General features: G+C 45.2%; 2 protein-coding genes and 1 pseudogene across 8 annotated transcripts in view; 1 reads left to right on the forward strand and 2 right to left on the reverse strand.

Annotated features, from left to right (window-relative positions):
• Nucleotides 1-13,432, reverse strand: part of LOC127058850 (aldo-keto reductase family 1 member C3-like) — a 202,559-nt gene that overhangs the window by 90,524 nt on the left and 98,603 nt on the right. The window lies entirely within an intron of this gene.
• Nucleotides 1-13,432, forward strand: part of LOC127058943 (aldo-keto reductase family 1 member B1-like) — a 172,035-nt gene that overhangs the window by 15,953 nt on the left and 142,650 nt on the right. The gene's annotated exons all lie outside the window — the stretch shown is intronic.
• Nucleotides 5,055-13,432, reverse strand: part of LOC127058826 (perilipin-3-like) — a 159,033-nt pseudogene continuing 150,655 nt past the window's right edge.

The raw sequence follows: 13,432 nt of genomic DNA on the forward strand, positions 1-13,432 counted from the left end.
CAGGGGGCGGTGGTGAGGTCACAAGATTATTTTAAGGGGGTTGTGGTATTGCCACCCTTACTTCTGCGCTGCTGCCTGCATAGCTGGGTGGCCGGAGAGCGGCGGCTACTGACTGAGGGCCTCGCTCTGCAGGCAGCAGCACAGAAGTAAGGGTGGCAATACCATACCAGGCCACCCTTATGTTGGTGTCACTAGGCATAAATCTAGGCCTCAGTGAACCAAAGCTCCTCGATGTTGAACTCTACTTGATCTAGAAAGCTAGCAGCTGTGAAATTAAATGTGTAACAGTAAGTTATCAGTTGCAGCACAGCTAAAACCAATCTAAAGCAGTGGTGATAAGGCCTGTGCACCTTTAGCAGAAGGAAAACTTACTAACGAGCTGCTGCGGCCAAGATTACTTAAGGCACCTGCGGTTACGTAACTGCTACAGGGGGAGGAAGGAGGATGGGGGGGGGGAGAGAAGAAAGAGAAAAAAAAACTTATAAAAAGGGAAAAGCCGCTTGTGTAGGGATGCATGATTTGAGGCGTTTGTCTCCTTGAACCACTTTGAGATCTTAAATAAGCTTTGCTTGCTTCTCCACCCTGGTGTGTGTTCATTGGCGCTTCGCACTCTGGGCAACAAACCACTGTTGCTTGCCTTGGGCACCCTCTGTGCCTGCAATACTTACTTCTGTACTGCTGCTGGTGGTGGCTCCGCCTTCAGAGCTGGGCTCCCAGCCAGCAGTTGCTGCTCTCCAGGTGTCCAGCTCTGAAGGCAGAGCCCCTGCCACCAGCAGTGCAGAAATAAAGGTAGTAGTATTGCAACTGCCCCCCTGCCCCCACACAAGACTCCTTTTTGGGGCAGGACTCCTACAATTACACCACTGTGACATTTCAGATTTAAATAGCTGAAATCATGAAATTTATGATTTTTTAAATCCTACAACTGAAATTGACCAAAATGGCCCATGAATTTGGTAGGGCCCTAGTTACATGGCATCTAATGGAATGAATCTCCCCCCAAGCTCAGACATGTGCTGCTACACTAGTGCTACTGCTGAATCCCCAGAGGCTGTGGCTGAAGACAGAATGAGTAGTGTTTTAAGATAATACAGCTTCCCATACAATAGTGCTGCACTTTATACAAAATGTGTTCTAAGTGCATCTATTGTTAGGGAACATGGGACTGCTTAAGCTTAAAGAAATAGCCACTGTTGAAGTAGTTTCCTGCATTTCCTGATGAGCTAGCTGTGTTTGTTTTAATCTTCTCACTTTGTAACCCTCTCCCAGTCAGGCCATAGTCTGATGGAGGAGAACAGCTGTTTTGAACTGTGAGCTGAATCAGAAATAGACACCAAGCAAGAGTGGATAAACAGGATCTGTGTTTGTTGGGGTGGGAGGGGAAGGTTATGGAAGCTAAACAGGAAACCACCCAAGTATATTCCTTCCCCTTTACTGAGTCCTGTTATTTAGTGCAGCTTGTGCTTTCCTAGAGGTCTACAGCCTCTACAACTGGTGAGGTGCTACTATTAACTTTATTAGTCAAAATTCCTTGCTACTGAACTCAAACTGATGATTGAAGTTTGAATGTTGCCCTGGGTCCCCTGACAGTATAAGACGACAAAGTTGATGAGTGTGTGATTAGAATACAGTAACTCCTCACTTAGCATTAGAGTTATAGTCCTGAAAAATGTAACTTTATGCAAAATGTTAAGTGAATCCAATTTCCCCCTAAGAATTAATGTAAATGGGAGTAGGGGGTTAGGTTCCATGGAATTTTTTTTGCCAGACAAAAGACATTTATATACATATACAGTCTAAGATTTAAACAGTTTAATATTGTACACAGCAATGAATGATTGTGAAGCTTGGTTGAGGTGGTGAAGTCAGAGGATGGGATATTTCCTAGGGTTGCCTTGCTGCTAAATGATGGACTAGCACTCAGCTGAGCCCTCAAGGGTTAATACATAGTTATTAATGTAACCTCACACTCTACAAGGCAGGAGGGAGGAAACACAATAGATGCCGGGCAGTAGCTGCAAACACTTCACTGCAAAAACTGAATAGGAGGAGCCCACGCTATCCAGTGGGAGTGCACCACTCCCTCCTCCTGACAACACATGCACAGCTGCTGACTTTCCAAAGTGCTGAGGAGTAGGTGCACGAGTGAGAGAGACGTGCATTGCCCTTTGAAGTAGGGTTAGCATACTTCAAGTACGCTGCCTTTTTAAGCAGATCAGCCAGTTCAGAAAGGAAGCAACAGCTTCCAGCAAGTGCACTCCTTTCTGTTTCCCTCCTCTGCTTTGTGGAAAGGAGGTATGGAGCAGGGGGACAGTGTGATATCAGCACCCTCTCCCCCACAAGCAGGAAGCTCCTGGTAGCAGCTTCAAGGCAGAGGGCAGAGCAGGAGCAGCATGGTTGTGTAGGGAGGGACAGCTGAACTGCTGCTGGGCAGCTGCTGAGCCACATACCTTACAGGGAGTTTACGGGAGCTGATGGGGATGGGGACTACTGGCCCTGCTTGGTTCTAATCCCCACAAGGAGGGGCTGCTCTTCCAGAGAATCCTGCAAGCAATGGACAAAATAGGCAGCTGCCAAATGATATTGTAAGGGAGCATTGCACAGCTTTAGACATGCTTGTTCCCTAATAGCAACACAACAAAACAATGTTAACTAGGACCACATTAAGTAAGGCATTACTGTACAGGGCTAGGAGGTAGGCTGCTTGGCTCTAACAGACTTTGTGTTACCTTTACCAGGTGACTTTCTGCACTGCAATTTCCTTATCTGTAAAAAAGAGAAAAAATAGTGACCTGTGGAAGAGGCTCTTTGTATTTTGTAAGATAACTTTGCATTTTCTAGACCACCACCTGCACAAGTATCAGCCAATTGCACTTCATTCCATGTGAACAGAAAGCACTGGCCTGAGAGGCAAAACGGTTATGTTGCGGTAGCACACAATTACAATATGACCCCTGGATAGTTTAGGTCCTGTACCCTTTACTGGAAAAAGATTGGGACAATAGAAAGTTCTGAAACATGACATCACAGCTGTAATTAAAAAGCTGTTTCAGTTAGTGCATTGTCTACTATTCATACTGAAGTTCCCAAAAGCAGCAGACATAGTGGGACTCATGCTTTGGTAGATCTTTAGACCAGTAGCAGGCAATACGGAGTGGACAGGAGTAAGAGAACATTAGTTCAAAGAATAGTAAATAGATGCAGGACTCATTATACAAGCTAGAAGTTTGTACACAAGATTAACAACCAGCATGTATACTGATATACATTTCTTGCAAGGTAGTAGAGCCACACATGCTTTGAATTTATTTTAAGCCCTGTTTTACGAAACCAGAAGCTCTTCCTGCAGTGCTATGTACTGTTTGGAGATTTTCAAGTTAGCTATATTTGATGTTGAGGCTAAGGGCCCCTCTGGTCTGACACTTGATACGGACATTAGAGGGAAATAATGTCTATCTAACCCTCAAAAGAAGTTTAGAACCCTCAAGCCCCAGGGATGAGGATCTTTACTGGTCCCAACTAAACTAAAAAGAATTCTGGAATGCTATGTGGAGACACCATTTTCCTTAAGATCCTGATGAAAGATGTGAGTAAAGGAAGGATAGGTGGTTGTTGATATAGTCTACCACCTTTTCTTAATGGTATCAGGTTGCCAAGAGTGGTTGTTGGTTCTCCAGCACTGGAAATTTTTAGAGAGAGATGCTCATTCACCTACAGCTATTGGACTTCCTGGAATGCATTTCTGTGTTACAGGAGATAGAGGGGCAGAAGGGTTACACTAGTGCTGAGTTGGCAGCAACAAGGGCCGGGTTCAGTATCCAGGGGTTCCGTTTCAGTAACACAATGCATAACCGGCTCGAGCCCCCACCCAGTGACCTGGGACACTCATATACCACACCCCCCTGGGCGCCTCTAGGAGGCAATACTTCCCCTCTCGCAAGCACGGAGTCTGAGTGTAGCAAAATCCTTTTAATAAAGGAAGGAATCAATGCGGCATCCCACTGGAGAAACACCACAAACAGGGTTATAACACAAACCATAAACAAAAAACCCACCTCCAAGTACGTTTGGCACTGTCCTTTTTCCCTTTAGGGTTTTAAGTCCAATCACCCCAAAGTCCAACAACCCAAAAGTCTCTGGTCAATGCCACCCCAGAGTTCGAGAGTTTATCTGTAGAGGTCCCTCCCCCCAGCCTGGGTAGAAAGGGGCACCTTACGTGGTCCGGGGCCAACTGCCCTGCCTCTCCGTGGGTTCTGCTTCTGCCTTCTCCACGAACTGCTCCGCTTTACCAGCCGCTCCACTCTGCTCCTCCAGCCGTCCTCAGAAACTGCTCCGCTCCACCAGCTGCTCTGCTCCATGAGCTGCTCTGCAAACTGCTCGGCTCCGCTCGCTCCGTGGGCTGCTCCACCCGTCCCACAGCTACTCCGCTCTGCCAGCCGCGCTGCTGCCACCAGCTGTCCCGTGATCCGCTCCAGCCGTCCCCGCAACTGCTCCACTCCGCCAGCTGCTCTGTTCCACAGTATATCTTCAGGCTCCCCCACTAGTTAGCACAGTACTCAGTGCTCTCAGATCAGTTATTTCAGCTCTTTAGTGATTTCCACTCTTAGTGATCTCAGCTCTTAGTGGGGGAGCCCCAGTGCTAGTGCACCATTAGCCCAAAGTGAATTCAGCTCAGTAACCTGTATTTAGATTCTTGAGGGAATAAAAAAAATCAACTCTGACATTCCACAGTGAAGAGAGGAGGGGGTGCAACTGGTGCTTCTGGCTCCACAAGGAGACTGCACCACCAGGTACAGATACCTGTCCCCAGCCTCTCTCAATTCACTGGGGTTTTGGAACCCATGTCCCTTGTCTAGCAAGTACCACCCAACTGAGGGTGAGTCATTTGTCACCAAGCAGTCCCACAGCTCAGCAGTCTGGGATAGGGTAGGCGTGCCTATGCAAATACACTCTCTGACATTCTTTCCACCAGATGTCAGGGTAGAGCTTATCCTGACTGCTTACACTAGAAAGGCTAAAAGTTAAAGCAATTCAAGAACAAGCTAGAAGACAGGTTTGTATGAAATATACTTTTATTTTACAAGAGACAAAAGTTCTCTACTACAGCAATTTGAGGAGAAGTGACAAGGGAATATGAGCGAGCCAGTTACCAAAACAAGTGTAAAAGTAGTCACCAGTACACTGGTTACAGTCATCTGAGTAACAGTGTGTTTATGCACCCCGCCCCCCACCCATGGCCTTTCTAGTGCATGTGTATGTCAATGGACTTGTTCAGCAAGCCACATGAGACACCTAGAGCTGAAGGTGTATTTAGTACCATTTCTCCCTGCTTTAAGGAGGAAGTCTTAGAGGTCTAGCAAGAACTTCTCCAAGTTGGAGAAGTCTACCTCACTTGTGGCAAAAAAACAACAGCTTTCACCAGAAGTAATCTAGTTCTCAGCCACTACTTGAAGATTGTGGGGAGTATTCTAGATGTAGGTTGTTGAGTTCCTGGAGTGCAGTATGCAGCTTATGTATTGTTTTACATTCATACTTCACCCTCATTTTAAAGAGATACTGCTGGTGACGACATTGTTAATTTAGAAAGCAAAATCAATTATTGTTTTTATCTTAGCTCAGCCCCAGGTAGCATGCAGCCCTTGCAAGATGTGAGATTGAGTTCTACCCTATGCTATCCGGGGAGAAAGTACCTCTCGAGGATTGTGGTGAAGAACGTTTGAGCCAGGAGCTGCAAGTAGCTTCATTTCCCTACATGAACAAGCAATTCAATCTAATGTCAGGAGGTGGCTGCACAAAGGTTTAAGCTTTCAGACCTTATTTGTTAATCACTATAAAAGTGTAAAGGAAAATTCGGTCCTTTACAAGTGAGTTGCAGTAAGTTTGACAGAACCGATTATGGAAGCCAGTTAGTCTTCCCCACCCTCATTCTGATGGTTCCATGGCTTCTTCTGGAATTTTACCAGACAGCATGAAGGGTCCCACTAGCCAGGACAGAGGAGTGTTGTGCACTATGTACTCTAGCAGCTCATCCATGTAGCCCTGGGCTTTGGTGACCTGTTTGCGGCTCTGGGTCAGGATTCTGCTGGAGAGGTCTTGGAAGGAGTGGACTGTGGAGAAAGAAGCCTGGAGCTCTTTTGTGCTGTGGTGAACCTGCTGCACCTTATCCTGGATGTTGGAGGGGAAGCCTTGGATGCTTGACATTAGGGTCAGGCAGGTTGCCTGCAGCTGCTGTATAATGCTCTGAAACATTGTCAGAGCATGAGACTCCAGTTGCTGAAAGGAAACAAGTTACTAGTGAGATAGAAGATGCCTCTTGAGATTGGGCTGTGGCATTTCTGGCTAAGCTGGTTCCTGGCTAATTAGATACCTCAGCTTGTACCAAGTCTGTGTCCTCACTCCCTCCTGTCTGCCTCTTGCTCCAGTCCAGCCACATTTGGTGGAGCTTCTCTTGGCCATCTTGAAGCTTCTGATCCACTCCTTGCTTCATGTATTCAATCTGGAGGAGCAAGGAGAAAAGGAGTCTTACCACAATACTTCTGTAGCACCTTTTATACATCACAAGCATTTTTGAGCATCTGTGAGATGTTAGGGCTTCCTCCATACCAGTGATGACTGGACTATATTTCAGTATGTTTGGCACATATGCCAAAGACATACACAGACAGTGCTCCATAGCCAAGAGGAAATGATCTTCCCCTCCCCCTGCACTGAGTCACTCACTTGCAACACCTTTCTTCAGAGATCTCCCTTTCAGAGACTGAGTTGGCCAGGTGTTGCTTAGCTTGTGAAGTTTGATGGAACCAAGGTATTTTGGCAGTTGGAGTTGACTGCTTGCCTACACCAGAGGTGGGAAAACTATGGCCCACATTCAGCCTATGGGACCCTCCTGCTGGGACCCTGAGCTCCTGATCTGGGAGGCTAGCCCCCGGCCACTCCTCTGCTGCCTCAGCTCACTGTGCCACCAGTGCAACGCTCTGGGCTGCGAGCTCTTGCTGGGCAGCACAGCTGCAAAGCCACGGTCTGAGCTGGTTCTCTGGGCTGCACAGTGGCATGGCTGGCTGTCCTGGTGCTCCAGGCATCATGGTAAGGGGGCAGGAAGGGTGTGGATGGATAGAGGCCAGGGGAGTTCAGGGTGGGGGTCAGGAGTGGGGATAGTGTCAGGGTGGTCAGAGGGTGGGGAACAGAGGGATTGAATGGAGGCAAGGGTTCTGGGGTGCAGTCAGGAATGAGAGGGGGTTGGATGGGGAAGCAGGGGGCAGAGGTTCTCAGTGGCAGTGAGGGAGAAGGGGTCCTGGTCACACCTCGCTGTTTGGGGAGGCATAGCCTCCCCTAACTGGCCTTCCATACAATTTCAGAAACCCAATGTGGCCCTCAGGCCAAAAAGTTAGAGACTATCTTAGGAAGCAGCTATTTCCAGTGGAACCTGGGTAGTCAGGGAGAACAGGAGAGCCTAGACACCTGTAGAGAAGACACTTTGGTCTTAGTCTGTTCAGCCCAAATCAGCTCCAGAATAGAATGCTGCAGAGAAAGTGCCTACCAGATCAATGGTTTGGTGAAGCTGGGAGAGAGTCTCTTGGATACTCTGTCTGGTATTATTAATCTTGGCTAGAGAATGCTGGTAGGCACGGTGGCGGAGTTTGCTTGACAGGGAGCCTAATGCACAAAGTAACTTTGAGGCTGGAGAGGAGCCACTCCATCCTCCTCTATAGATGTTGCAAGTTCAGCTGAAGGAAATAAATGAGGTTTGACAAAAAACAAAACACTACACATTATGCCATCCTCCCTTTTGCCATCCCGCTAGACTATAGCTCCTTTCACTATTTTGTTGGATTCATTATGTCAGGAAGTTGCTAGATGTGTCACACGCAATAGTAACCATAGCTATTCTTATGTGGAAATTGCCTTTTCAGACACATTTGATAGCTGCACTAAGAAGAGTTAGAAGTATCCAAACACCTTTAACTCATTCCCCTTCATCACTCTCTACCTCAAGAGCCCAATACATCTCATTGTCTGGCTAGATAAGCCTCAGGATACAAGTGACATTCTAACCATCTTGATCTACTTTCCAGTAGCCTGTGAACTGTGCAGCACTGTTCAGCTACCTTTGATGGTACAGGAAAAGCAGATGTCCAAATGAATGCAAGACAGGTGGAGCATAATATTTGGCTCCAGCTTTGCATGCCATAAGGTGAAGAGGGCCTTCTTGAAAATAAAAGAACCAAGACCTCTAATGAAAGGAACCAGCATCTCAGTTCTGACCTAGTTCCTCATCTGTTATGGGGAGATATTGATCCAACAGCTCCTCTGATTTCTCCAGCACTGCTTCCACACCACTCACAGCCATCTGGCCCATTCTTGAGCCCATGACTGTGTTCACACTGTGGGTCATAACTGACTTGGTGGACTCCACACTCTCTTGCACAGCATCTCTGATCACATCAACTATGCTGGAGAATCTGCAGCCAGCTTCCACCATGGATGGCACCAGCTCCTTGGTGTCTGAAGCAGTCTATAGAGGCGACAGCAGAAGACATTTGGCAATTCTTCTTCTTCATGTATTGTTTATACAATTCTCTGCTTGCGATCCAGAGGTCTCTCCCCCCTCCCCTTCCTCATATTCTACATAGCGTTCCTAAAGAAGAACGACGATACCACCATCTAGTTGAGCACTATTTACTAGACTTTAGTCACCCTCCATTCCTATGTAGAATGAGGTAAAAATAGGAGATTTGTTGCCTGAGTAGCTCCTTTACATGACTCAACCACTTTCCTGAACCAGAGCCTGTTCATGAGGCTGCATCCAGAGCTCTGGACTGGTCCAGTTCTTACCCATTGGGTTTATGTGACTACAACCTTCTCTAGAGAAAAGCAGAATAAGTTTACCTTATCTGCTGTAATTTGAAGGCTTGGCAGCTTTTCTTCCAGTGTGTCCAGTCCCTTAACAGCATATTCACTTGCTGCTGCAACTACAGAGAAAGGAAAGTTTAGTCCCCTACAAGTCAAACTCAGTTTGATCAACTAAAGGGTAAGGTCACTGCTATATGACAAGTTCAGACAGATCTTCTCCAAGGGTAGTAAGCTACTGGAGAAAATGTATGTAGGATTATGATGGAGACTCCATCCCTGGGAATTTAAGTCAAGATTGGATTTTTTTTCCTAAGACATATGCTATAGTTCAGCCTTAGCTATTGACCTTTATTTCAGGGAAGTCCTGCATTATTTTTATGGCTTGTACCAGAGCAGTCCTTTCTAGCAACTAAATCCACCCCTGCATGAACCTTGATGTTTAGAAGGACCTGACTTTCAGGTATTCAGCACTTCTGAAAAAGAAAGTGAGCCCCTTAAATCTAAGCATGAGCACCCAGGAGTCACACCTGATTCCTTAGTTCTAAAAGGCCATTGGAATTTAACAGGTGTCACACTCAAGATGATTACACACATAATGTAATCAAGGGATTGGATTAGTCAAGTTGTCTGTGCACCAGAGACTGAAGACAGTCTTGCAGTCACTGAAGTTATTTGGCAAGGACTTCTCTGCCTGTGAGAAAATGTGCAGGAACCTTAGATAAAAGAGGTAGGTGCTCAACAAGGTAGGGTCTCTGGACTGTAGTTCTATCAAGGAGTAAGGAAAGCAGGCATAAATGCAAGATACAGGCTTTCAAAAAGAAAAACACAAGACATGGGACTACGAGTCATTGCACTCTATGTCTGCACTTGAGATGGAGACACTTATGTTCATTCATAAAACCACCGGCAAGCCCAGCTTACTCACTCTGTGGTTCAAACGAAGTCAGAATTGGCTGTGCCCTGCTGGCTGCAGCATCACTAATGGTCTTCACTCCTTTCTCTGCCACATCACACAAGGACTTTAGGTAGGGGTGGCTCTCCTTGGTGGAGGCGTAGGCAGTTGCAGCCATGTCATAGGCAGAGCTGACCAAGGGCAGACTGGCCACCTGCCTCAAGAGATTCTGCAGGCAAGAAAGTGAGAGAAATTCGTGAAAGAGCCATTGTACTGGAAAGCCTACAGAGGCAGGAAAGTCAGTTAGCACCTTGCAGGTATTTCCCAGTCATGAACCTTTCCTCCCACACTAATTCAAAGGCTCTCAAGTTCTCAACAGTCTGAAGGGTTACAGAGTCAAATGGTCCTCTAACTACTATGGGATGCTGTATTAACTAGCTGAAAGCTCCAAGTGTGTCTTACTCACATCCTCTTTGAGAGGAGACCTATTATTGCAACTGAAGAGCGATTAGTTATCTAGAAGGTTTATTCAGATTGAGAGATCAGTTCCCAGAGTAGCTTTCAGCTAGGTCAAGCTTGGCATGTTTTAAGAAAGTTTCATTAGTGCTGAAGAAAGCCAATCACACTGTCTCCTTCATATGATGGGAAACAGTTGCCATGAATATTCAGCTCTGGAGTCACTCGACTCCAGACTATGAAGAATTGCTAGAACACAGGAAAGACCATTGGTTTGATCCAGTATGGCCAAATCTAGCCCAGTATATGGTTTTCCAATCATGGCCAATGCCAGATGCTTCAGGAGGGAATCAAGTGATCCATCCCCTAGTGTTTAGCCTGACTGCCAGAAACTGGGAGTAAACACACCCAGAGCATGAGGTTGCATCCCCTGGCCATGTTGGCTAGTAGCCAGTAATGGACCTCTCCCCCATGAACTTATTATACTTATGGCCTTCACAACATCCCATAGCAATGAGTTCCACAGGTTTACTGTGTGTTGTGTGAAGTAGTTCCTTTTCTTTTAAGCCTGCTGCCTATTAGTTTCACTGGGTGACCCCTGGTTCTTGGGTCATGTTTACTCTTTCACAACACTTCCCTATTCACTTTCTCTACACCATTAATGATTTTAGAGACCTCCTCTTAGTAATCTCTTTTCTAAGATAAGCCACCCCAGTCTTTTTAATCTTGCCTCATATGGAACAGCTTCCATAGCCCTAATCATTTTTGGTGCCTTTCTCTATACTTTTTTCAGTTCTAATAATCCTCTTTTGATATGGGGCAACCAGAACTGTGTGTGGTAGTATTATAGATTTATATAGGGGCATGATATTTTTCTGTCTTATTACCTACCCATTTCCTAATGATTCCCAACATAGTTAGCTTTTTAAATGGCTACTGCACATTGAGCAGATGTTTTCGGAGAACTATCCACATTGACTTCAAGAAGTTTCTTTTATGAAAACGGCTAATTTAGATTCTATCACTTTGTGTGGTTGGGATTATGCTTTCTCAATGTGCATTAACTTGCATTTAACAACATCATCATCTGCCATTTTGTTGCTGAGTCACACACTTTTCTGAGATCCCTTAATTCTTTTCAGTCAGCTTTGGACTTCACTATTTGTAACTTAATGTAGTTGAATGGGACTCAGTCGCCTCACTTCCTACCTGTACTTTGCCAGCTTCCATCCTCACTTCCTTACTAGGAGATAAAGGGGATTTTCTAATAGATCCTTTCCCAGGGGATGTCTCTGTCCAAATCATGTACTCCTCTGCACCCGATAGCTTTCCCAACCCCCACACTTAGTTTAAAAACACCCCTACAAGTTTTTTCCATTTAGTAGAATAGCTTTGAGACAGTGATAGGGGAGAGTCAGTATATCACCCTCTTAATACATATACCTACCTGTTGCTCCTGTTCCTGGTTCTCTAGGGAAGAATCATTTATTTGCTTCTCAGAAGACATAGCAGAGTCAGAGACAGCTAAAAGGCAAGAGAGGTGGAGCAGTTACAGGTCAAGAGCACAAACTCATTTGACTAACATTGCAGCTTAACAACAGTCACATGAATCATAGCTTAAGACCTACAAATATCTAGTTTTACTAATTTGTACCTCTCTGAGAAATAGTCTGTAAGTTATATCTCATATGATGAAGGATTAAGAGGATCTCAGAGCAGTCACATTTGAGAGGAGTTCTATCTTACATACCAGGCAGGAAAAGAAAAAAAAAGCCAAAGCTACCAGCTATAGATCACAGTAAAGAAGCCCCAACTTGATACCTCCTTTCTCTCCCCTATCAGGAGAGAAGTAAGGGGAAAAAAACATACCCACAAACCAGAAATACAAACCCCATCACTCATACATTTTGAAAAGTAGCATTTTATGCAAGTTACTATATGTTTGAAACTAATAAAACATAAAGAAAACAATCAAAGTGTTTTTATTTACTATCATCTCATCTACAGTAATTATTTACCTGGCTTGATCAGCTGTACTTGATATTCTAGTAAGTACACACATCCACCCTCTCACCTTTTACGTACCTGTGGTGATGTCTTTGGGGAAGAAGGTGGTCAGGAGCCGAAGACAGACAGTTCAGCAAACCTGTGAGAAAGAAGTACTCTCTGGTGTGACCAATGAGGATAGAATGCATGTGGGACAACATGCAGAGATTCTTGAGAAAGTGAATAATTGTACACATATGATTGCAATTGACCCCTTTGGTTAATTTCTTAGTAGTTCAAGATGAACTCTCCTGTGAGCAGTTTGGTCCAGATCTACAGAGGTATTTAGGCTCTTAATACCCATTGCTTTCAATCAAAGTTAGGAGTCTAAATAACTTTGAGGAGTTAGGGCTTACAGCTCTGTGCAAGTGTTTCTTATTAACAGAGCAGGCAGTGAGATAGCCAATTTGCATGGACTCACTTTGGGTAGTTTAAAAGCTACAAGTGTATTATTGTGGATTTTTTAACTTATTCGCTGTAGGGTAATATTATAAGTAGTATAAATGAGAATCAGAAATCTGGGTCCTTAGTAACTTTCCCTTCCCATCATCTTACTGCCTAATGAGCATCAGGGTTGGGACAATCTTTGCCTGTAACTCATCCTAAAATATAGTTTGCTACCAGAAACCATCTCATGGTATAACTTGTCATTTTTATTAGTTATTGCATAACTGGGTAGGACAGCAAAGAGCAGGAGAGACATGGACAGAACAAAAGAGCTAGAGGTTCTTTAGTTTGTTCTTTGTCCATGTAGCAACATCTTTTCTCTTCATTCTCCATCCTTTATTATTATTTGTATTGTAGTGCCTGGGAACCCCTGCCATGCACCAAGACCCCACTGCGCTAGGTGCTGTACAAGCAGAAAACAAAAGACAGTCCCTGCCCCAAGAGGGTAACAGTCAAAGACAAGAGACAACCGATGGAGCTGGACAGATGGGAGAGTACAGAAAACATTATATTTGTCAGCATGATAAGCTTGTGGTCTCAACAGAGCTAAACACTGAAGTTTTTTGTAGGCCTGCACCTTTTGAAATTCAGCTAGCCCAGGGCAAATCTCTCCGCTACACAAAGAGGTCCCTGATGTGCACTGATCTGTCCATGTTGCCTCCAAAGGAATGGGGACGCTTTCCTGCAAATGGTGCTCCCTGTAGGACGATATCCTTATGTATCCTTGGTCATTGTGTATCA

The sequence above is a fragment of the Gopherus flavomarginatus genome, chromosome 1, assembly GCF_025201925.1.
Source record: "Gopherus flavomarginatus isolate rGopFla2 chromosome 1, rGopFla2.mat.asm, whole genome shotgun sequence".
NCBI lineage: Eukaryota > Metazoa > Chordata > Testudines > Testudinidae > Gopherus > Gopherus flavomarginatus.